Here is a 10,112-nt window from a genome sequence, read left to right as displayed (position 1 = left end):
AACATTTTTTAACAGATTTCTGCAGCCAAAATCGGTTTGAGGTCAGTAAGCACAACCAGAATTCATACATAAGGCACACTCTCGATTTTTGAGAAAATTAAAGGATTTTTAGTGTGGAAAATACGTTACACAGAAGAAAAGAATATATCGTTACCGCACATGCTTCAAATTATATCACGATATGAATTTTAGGCCATATCACCCAGCGCTACTTTGAATCAATTTAGATTAGTAGACCTGCTCAACCTCCTGACCTCCAGCCACCCCTATATCTTTAATAATTACCGAATGGTCTGATGATCGGAATCGTTCTCAATCTAAAGGGACGGCAACAAGAAAGTTTGGAGGGAAGTGTCAGAAAAACAAACAACACATGAGGGAAAATGTCCGAGTAGAAAGAGTTTCAGAGAATCTGTGTCTAATAGCACTGAAGGAGGAACGCCGTCTTCACTGTGACTCGTACATCTTATCATCCTCTTACTTTCTCAGTAGTGTTGTCACGTGGCAGTTTGTGTAAAAATGCACAAAGTTACAGACACTCATTATAGGCCAAAGATTAGCTTTAGCTTAGCTTAATAGCAGTTTTAATGCAGGAAGCTGGCAACTATGCTTCGACCCAGTTAAAACACACCCACAGTGACCTCCAGACATGTGGTGTGACTGATGTTCACACAGAAACCAGCCCGGGGTCACAGAGGTCACGTTCGCTTTCACAGTACTCGATATCTACAGCAGGTTCAAGGTTGTGATTTAGCGGAATACAAACAAAACTGAATTTTAATTTCAGTTATTTTGTTGTTGTTGGTTTTTAAATCGGCTTCTTTTGGCAGGAAGCTGTGCAGTTGGGGGTCTACGGGTCTTTAAACTGAAATTTTGCTCCCCGCTGGTGTTCGAGGCTCTTTAAGGTTCGACCTCAGCCTACGGGGCAAACATTTCACGCACTCCTAAAGCAGCTGATGCTGCGGTTTATAATGTCTGTGCTGTACGCAGCTTCTGTGCTTCATGTGAATCATCCCCTGAGTGCTCTGTACTGAACCTCGGTCCACGGAGTCCTCTTCCTCCACTGATCCAGCGATGACAGCGTCCACCCCCAACCCCTCCAAGTGGAAGGCTTAGCTTCGAGTCCCTTGGTGCTCGGCCACAGTCGTGCCCCAGGAACAGCCGCTCCCGTGGGTGGGAGCTGGGCTGACTGTCACTTCTGGCAGTTATCTCCATATGTTTGGATATTAGAGCAGCCCTCCTCTCACTCTGACACTCACACAGCGGTTTGATGTTGCCCTTGTAAGGCTGGCACAAACATTCATGCCCTCAGTATCACCATGGGAGGCAGAGACGGAGACATGACAGCTATATAAAATTTACCCCGCCTGCCAACGTCTGATTCCACAGAGACCCACTGAGCGACCTCCAGAAACTCCCGTCTAGACAAAAGAGGTGGATGGCAGCGCCGGGTTACCATCAGTCCTTCAGTTTTAAAACTCTCCGTCTGAACTTTCACTTCTGGCGTCCTGATATGTCTGCTGGCTTTGCCACACCGCAGGGAGCTGTGAGTGCATCACGGACCGCCAAACAGAGATGGTAGGAATTCAGATTTATTTCCACACGTTCATTTTAAAGATGCTTTGTTGGAGTTCTATCAGGTAAAACCATAAGGCACGTGTAGGACATCACGTGTTGTGTAGGTGTGCGAGTGCTAGTTAACACGCTGATGATGATCAGTGCGATGGTTTTTTTTAGTGCACGGTGGACTTCTCGATGGTAGTGATGTCACCTCTATTGCTTTACGTACAAACTAAGCTGAGAGCGCAGGCACACTGTCGTTTTCTGAAGTAAAGATGCCATTTCAACATAATTAAACATGAATTCTGAGTCCTTTGTGAGTCTTTGAGTGAAAGCGTTTGCAAAATATTGTGAAATAGTTCCACAGTTTATTTGTACAGCACATTCAAACACAACAGACACTGACCGGTAAGCTCATCAACAAACAAGACTGACCAATTAAAACCAGTAAATAATAAAAATGAAAATAATAAAAGTAAAAGAGATGCCCTGGGGAAAAGGTCATACTAAGTTAAAGCTAGTCTGAAGCTGCAAAAGCTCATGAAAAACAGCGAGGGAGACGACTCCAGAGTTTTGGGGCTGTGACTGAAAATACACCGTCGCCTCTAAGAGCCAAACGTAGCCAATCATATCTTAAGAACATGACCACGTTCCCTGAGTCTAGCAGGTGCAGTTGTGTTTGGCTCAATCCAACAACATAACAAGTTGCAGTAATCCAGTCTAGATGTAAAAACAGCACGGATGCAATGTTCCCCCCTAATTTTTCATGTGTCTGAGTGAACACACAAACTCCCTGAGCGGCAGTGTTGCCAACTTAGCGAGTTTTCAGATCCCTTAGAGACTTTTTTTCTAAAAAAAAGTCGCTAAAAGACGACGTGAAAGCGCGTATCGCTTTTACTCTCAACAAGCAGCGGGTGCTGTAACGCAGTCAGTTCTTCTTTTACTCTTTTACTCTTATGCTGTTTTGTGGATCACAAGGTTTAAAACTACACTGCTGCAACACTGCTGAGCAACAGCAGACGTGTGCACTGTGGTCACGCCAGCATCAAATCCATCCAAGTTACATCGTTTATTAAAATAATCAAATTACAGCAATTATGTTAGACTACTTTTAATTAACTGCTTTAGCCCACTTACAATGAAAATGTAAAAAATCTTGTTCATGACCTGTGTAGGATGTTAACACTATTGGAAGTAAAAATAACTTGAACTCCAATTTTGAAAACAAAACTTTTTTTTTTCTTTTATAAAGCTCTGACTTGTATTATGAGTCTGTGGTCTGGGAGAGAGTCTGTAACTCTGTCTGCAAATACAGTAAATGATGACCAATGTTGAGCAATTAATTATATAGTTACTTCTTCAAAAAAGTAACTGAGTTATGCAACCAACAAAGTGTTTTGCAGCTGTTTACCTGAAAATGCAGCCAAGGCGTTTTTAAACAAACATTTCAAACTATTTACAGAACAATCAGCTGTTCTGCATCAAATCTGATGCCACACAAATTATTTGTGCCGCTCCAAAAAATTATTTCTGTCCACTATGAGATGAAGGAGAACAGCAGCCTGATACCTGCAGGCCTGACAGCAGCAGATGTATCACTGCTGTAACACCTGTAACACTCAGCAGTCGCCTCATTGTTCTGACACACAACACAACTATTGACTACACTACACACTAACTACACACTAACTACACAAGATTTGTGCTAAACGTCGCAAATCTCTCACATCTCAAACACGCCATCACTCCTAAAACTTGCCCCTTCCTAAACAACTAAATGCCATGTCGCCATATCATTTTTTGATTGGTTGACATGGTACATTTTCCACCAATAGGAAAGGCTGGGGGTTTTTGCTCACAGGCTTTCGAGCGTTTTCCTTATAAAATGCCGTTTTTACCGTTTCTTCCCGCAGTAAATATAAACAACGACAGTATTCAGGAAGAAAACCAAACATTGCAGATATTTTATCATAACTCTGGTTTTACGTGGCCGATCAACACAATTTAAAAACTGGTATAAAGTCCACACTTTTCCCGTCAGTTGTTCGTCTGTCCTGCTCACATCTCCAATGGTCGTACACGTTGTCATTAACGTGGCTTCACTCCACATCAGCCGCTTTGCTCGCTTAAACACCGGTGTCGGCACATAAGGTCGCTGTCATAGCCTGTCAACCACGTGGATTAGCTGCGTATATACGAATGTGAATCGCATCATTGGCTGGACTATGGGATAAGGTGGCATCGTTCTAATCCCTTACGGGAGCAGCCAGTCACTCACTGACTAACAGTGCAAAACAGAATTGTTAAACTTTTAATTTTAATTGCAATTCAGGTTAGATTTTTTTTGTGCGCAACGCAGATTTTCTGTGCGCAGAGACCGTGCCAGCAGTGCGCAACAGATAAATATGAAGGCATGCCGGCTCGGACGTCGCTCGGATCAACAAGGTCCGCGTCAGGTGTTGAGGAACCAGGGCACCCTGACGACAAGTGGGCTACTGGAACAAGAAGGCATCGGTGGGCAAGACACGAAAACAGGGCGTTGTTGGAATGCTACTATGCAAGTAACCCTGGCGGAAGGGGTTACATGAATAGGATGAGGGACCTATGGATTCTTCGATACCTTTGAGTGGCTCCAGCAGATCCCGGGAACAACATCGGAGATCTCTGTCCAGAAGAGCGCAGTCCTGGGAACAGCTAAGATACTGCGCAGGACCCTCAAGCTCGCAGGCCTCTGGTAGAGGACCCGAGCTTGAAGGATAAACCGCCCACAGGTGCGAGCTGGGTGTTAAATGTTACACTGTAGAAAACGATGGGCCAACTCATCTCCAGTGCAACATTAATTTTTACAGAAACTGTAAAAAACAGAAACATCAGGTTAATAGTACACTGCCTCATCACGTACTGACAACACTCCTTCTACACCGTTTTACACTTGCACTGTAAAACAACAACACAGTAGTACTGAACCAGTTCCTATTATAACCAACATTACCTTCTCTATATTTATACAGTTTTATATCACTTTTATGAACAGACTGAATCACAAAAATCTTTTTACTGTACGGAAGAATACCAACATGAACTCTGACTACAGCTTTATACTGTTTTTAACTACTGTTTTATCCGATTTATCCATTTGAACTGCATTTATCAAACTAGATTCAGTTTAAATAAATGCTTTTTAAGATATTTCTACAGTATTCATGTAGCTGTTGCTGTTCTGTGAGTCTATGGTGGATGTGGTGTGATATGCCCATGTAGAAAGGACGGCACTGCGACGCTGGACTTGCCCTTACTCTGTACCAGTTGCCAGAATAAAGAGGGAGCCCAAAGAAAACAGCACACAGTCGTCATCAACAGTGTGAAAAGCAACTGCAACATTCAGTTCACCAGCCTGGGAGTATTTTCCTTTTTTTTTTTTCAAACACTTAACAAAAGACATATATATTTCTCCAACACAACATCGACTTTCTTTAAAAGTTCTAGCTGAAACCAAACCTGTGATCATGTAGTGGCAGTATTATTATTTTTTTCTCCTTTGGTAACTGAGAAATGAGAGACATCTCCTTTTTCCTAACCAACAACGACAATAACATATAAAAACAGCTTTTCTCTTATAAAACAAACATCATTCTTCATCATTTTTTTAATACAACAGCATCAACTAAAACTTGTACTTAACAGTGCCTACCTGATACAAAGAAAACATTCAGTTCCGTTAAGAATTAGAACAATTACAATCTCACAGAGAAACATTAGAGCTGAGTACAAGTCAAAAAGCACCCGACTAGCTAACGAGTATTAGCTTAGCATGCTAACTAAAAATGCTACTCGTGAATAAAGTTACTAGCCATGCATCAAAGTGCCTGTAACTTTCAGGATACATGCTAGTACTGCTTAATCAAAACACATGTTGACAATTACCACTATGAGAATGTTTTCATTATTACACATACCAAATTGACAACACTGTGAAAGCATCAGATTACATCTTCCATGTGAGGGTGAACGTGCCCCAGTGTGGTAGTAAAACCAGGGAAAATGCTCTTGTTAAATACTCTTAAAAGTCTTGTGCTGTATATGTAGTGACAGTAAATTACAGAATGCTAGAAGAGGGTGATATTATTTAAATGCTGTCATGATTTTATGTGAACATTTTGTCACTTGTAAACTATAAACAACATGGAATCTACATTGTAACTGATGTGATGTTCTACAAAGTGGTTTTAATAATTTAAAAAAGGCAAACATTTGTTTGTTTCTTTATTCAACTTTTGAACAGTGGTACTTAGTAAGTACATATTCAGTAAATGCAAATTATTTACATGGCAATGCACTTGAGGCATAAATGTAGACCCCTAAATACAACATTATCGGTTGTCAAAGGAGCTTGCAAAGAAAAGCGTCTGGACTTCTTTAAGTTGCTTGAAGACGTTTCACCTCTCATCCGAGAAGCTTCTTCAGTTCTAAGGTCAAATGGTGGAGAGTCCCAGATATAAACCTAGTGGGAGTTTCCCCCCACAGAGGGACAAAAGGACCCCCTGATGATCCTCTAATCGCCTGAGCCAAGGTGTGAAACTGGGTGTGGGTCCCAATCAGCCAGAGTTTCGGGTGAGTTCATTGTGAAACCTGGCCCCACCTTATCATGTGATTTCCTGAGATCAGATGGCCCAGGATGTGAGTGGGCGTTAAGGCGTCTGGGAAGGATCTCAAAACTGGATTATAGATGGCAGAGAGTTGGTGTCGTAAACCCCCGCCTCTGTTCAAAGATGGTCGCTCACAGTGGACATAGATGGCTTCTTTCACTCCTCTTTCAAACCATCTGTCCTCTCTGTCCAAAATGTGAACATTGGCATCCTCGAAAGATTTTCCTTTATCCTTTAGATGCAGATGGACAGCTGAGTCTTGTCCTGTGGAGGTGGCTCTTCTGTGTTGTGCCATGCGCTTGTGAAGTGGCTGTTTGGTCTCTCCAATGTAGAGGTCTGGGCATTCCTCACTGCACTGTACAGCATACACCACATTGTTAAGTCTGTGTTTTGGCGTTTTGTCTTTCGGGTGAACCAGTTTTTGTCTGAGTGTGTTCCTGGGTCTGAAATACACTGGGATGTCATGCTTGGAGAAAACTCTCCTGAGTTTTTCTGATACACCGGCTACATAGGGAATGACAATGTTGTTGCGTCTGTCTTTCTTATCCTCCCTCGCTGGTGTCTGATCTTCTTTTCTGTGCCTCTTTGCTGACTTTAAGAACGCCCATTTAGGATAGCCGCACGTTTTGAGTGCTTGGACTTCTTTAAGTCTTCAAGTAACTTAAAGAAGTCCAGACGCTTTTCTTTGCAAGCTCCTTTGACTACAATGACCTGGATGACTGAGAACCTTCACAGACAACATTATCGGTTATTCAGAACAGAACTATGCTTGGAGAAATATTTTCCCATCAGTTGATCCAACTCCTCCACAGTAGCAGGTGGAATTTTTCTTTTCTGAGGACGGCTTCTTTTACCTGTCACTACAGATGGTCTGTTTATGTTTTGATTGAGAGCCTTTTATTGGGCAGCTGAAGAGGAGAAGTGTATCTTATAGCCAACCACTGACTGTATCTTGGTCACATTACCCAGCAAAGCCCAGTATGCAGGTTCATTTGTAACAGTCCTTTTGCCACGGATCAACACTGTTGCTTCTACTTTAAACAGAAGAGCAGGGACATGGGTGCAGGTCTCTGCGACTCCGGCCATACAGGTGCAGTGGGCGGCTTCAACCTTCCCATTAATGCTCACAGTGACCCACGGCTGCAATGCTGGTTCATTCAGTCTTTGAGAGTGCAGGACCTGAAACACAAAGTTCATTTAAAGACAAGAACTTTAATGAGGCAAGGCTGATGTGTTTTATCTACTTTCAAATCCATTTATCATAAATGTAACAAATAAAGTGTTTTTATGTATCCATCTATAGAACGCTGCATGCTATATTCTAAATCTGCCTGTTTTTTGTTTTGTTTTCTTAATCTGCCAGCAAAAAATGAACCTAAAGTATGTAATGCAAGGATGTAATCACTTTCAAGATGGAGAAAGCATAAAGTTCGACTTTAAGTGACAATTATGAATCACTTAATATGATAAGGAGATTCTGCAGGTCATTAATCAATGTATAAAACCAAAATAGAATATATTTATAGTTACACAGGACACACACTTAAGCAATATGTATAAATAGGATTATTTATAATAAATGTAAATTAATTAGTGCAATTTCTTTAACCATAGAGAATAACTAAATCCTTCAGGACAATGTCACATCAATGCACTGAACTCACTATGTTATCCATCTAACAGAGCCTCAACATGTTCTCACTGTAATTTCCCCCTCATGAATGAATTTATGCTGCACTAATCTGAATGTTCGGGGGAAATCAAACGCATTTTACTCGCAGTACTCAAGCTGACTTACCTTTGTTTGAATGATGGCGTAGTCACGACGTGGAGGCTTAAAAATAGCCAAATCTTGTACCCGATCCTTGGTGAACTGGATGTGCGCCTCCAAACATTTATAATTGCGAAATTGGTTCGCCGTGTATGCGCTTACTCCACAGACAAGGTAGGAAAATATATCAGGCTAAGTCAATCGCGGCTGATCTTCAGGGTTTCTACTCCACTGCCGTTATTTCATACGGGTCCACATTTCCCATGCACGCTATTTTTTGCAAGTACTGTCTCTTTGCATCTGGACGCAACCTGTCTCTATAGCGTCCTTTTTCTTTTGAGCTGCTTTTAAGTGTGGTTTGTAGCAATCTTCCGTCCAACATAGTGTTTGTTTTGATTCGTGGCCTGCTACAATGGTGCCGCGCTCCCACAATGCACTGCGGCGTGACGTCAACTCCAAAGCCCCATTCACAAAGCACATCAATTTTGAGGAAATTCATTAAGTTGTTTTCTAACTCTGTTCCATTCGCTCTTAATGAAAAGAACATAAAGCGATTTATATTTTCTCAGACTGTCCAAAAAATACACAGTGCGGCTCTGCAGACTTACAGCACAGTCTAATAACTGAATTAGCGCAGGTATAGTAACACGTGTGCTCCATTAGCCTGACTCTACATTTAGCTTAGCATTTCCGTTTCCACACATTGACTCTGTTCAAAGAAGGTTTTGGCCATAAGCTCGTGCTTTCACTGTCGTCACGTACATCCCCCAGTAGTTAGCTTATATCCTTTTAACTCACAAAGACATGAAACAGTTCTCGGGTTCATTACCACGATCGCCACGGACTGCGAGTCCGCCATTTTTTCAGACATCTGGTGGCGATTCATTTTTACGAACCCTTAAACTCGTGAATTCACTCTTTAGCTTGACATCTGTTACACTGTAAGACGTTTATGATTGATTGCTACTTTTGTCTATAACTTATATATTATTTTCAACCCAGCTTACCTGTAAAAAAACAGAGAAGGCAGGTTAACAAAAGCCACTCGGTGCGTGGGCTGTACGCTGCCTCAACACGTACTGACCACACTTCTTCTACTGAGCTGTCAGCCGCTGATGCGTAAGACAATGAGCGCCCTCTGCTGGCGAAACATATATTACAGCACAATAGACAATAACTAGTGTTTCCTAAGAAAGTGACTTTAAGCATAAAAATAAAATGGGGGGCAAATATTTTCATGTATTTATCTTTATCATAGTGCCACATATATATATATATATATATATATATATATATATATATATATATATATATATAAAAAAAAGAATTCCCCTGTCGCCCCTGTGGGCGGCCTGTTGTCCTTCAAGCTTGGGTCCTCTACCAGAGGCCTGGGAGCTTGAGGGTCCTGCGCAGTATCTTAGCTATTCCTAGGACTGCGCTCTCTGGACAGAGATCTCTGATGTTGTTCTTGGGATCTGCTGGAGCCACTCGGCTAGCTTGGGAGTCACTGCACCTAGTGCTCTGATTCAGAATCAGAATCCAAATCAGAAATACTTTATTAATCCCCAAGGAAATTATAGGGTACCACTCGGACCACTATTACCTTCACCCTGCACATCTTCTCAAGCTCTTCTCTGAGCCCTTGGTATTTCTCCAGTTTCTCGTGTTCCTTCTTCCTGATGTTCCTGTCATTCAGTATCACTGCATCACAGCCGTCTTCCTCTGCTTGTCCACCACTACTATATCCCGTCACCTATTACCCATCACCATTTTGTCCATATACCTTTGACTCATATAACACAGAAGTAATATGTCAGTGGCCATTCCTTTGGCTCTCGGAGGAGGCAGACGCACTTTTCTCCTCTCCCTTATCTTTCCTACTAGTTCTTATGTCCTTGTCTAGTCTTGTGTCTTTTTTGTATTACTTTCCCTGGAACACTCTCTCACAGTCTGTGTCTAAAACCTAAAAGAGAATTATGGATTTGATCAACTGGTCTCTGAATGCTATTGACACCCTTTAACGAGAAGTCTGGGCTCGGGAGAACCCGAGTGCCCTGGAGGGACTTTCCCTGCCGGATACACGATGGACGGGTGTCATCTCGGTTGTGGGCAAAAGACCTGCAACTGACAAATAA

The 10,112-nt window shown here is 42.0% G+C and overlaps 1 long non-coding RNA gene across 1 annotated transcript; it reads right to left on the bottom strand.

Annotated features, from left to right (window-relative positions):
* Positions 1–2,576: 2,576 nt before the first annotated feature.
* Positions 2,577–9,679, bottom strand: LOC120720922. Its single transcript, XR_005693093.1, has 4 exons — positions 9,575–9,679; positions 8,065–8,070; positions 4,553–4,555; positions 2,577–2,588 (listed from the first exon to the last, which is right to left on the bottom strand). It is a non-coding gene; the product is annotated as an uncharacterized LOC120720922 (long non-coding RNA).
* Between the last annotated feature and the right edge of the window lie 433 nt (positions 9,680–10,112).

This window comes from Simochromis diagramma, unplaced genomic scaffold, assembly GCF_900408965.1.
Source record: "Simochromis diagramma unplaced genomic scaffold, fSimDia1.1 OVJJ01000603.1, whole genome shotgun sequence".
In the NCBI taxonomy this organism is placed as follows: domain Eukaryota; kingdom Metazoa; phylum Chordata; class Actinopteri; order Cichliformes; family Cichlidae; genus Simochromis; species Simochromis diagramma.
Note: the sequence above shows the minus strand (reverse complement) of the source record. Positions and strands in the feature narration are given on the sequence as shown.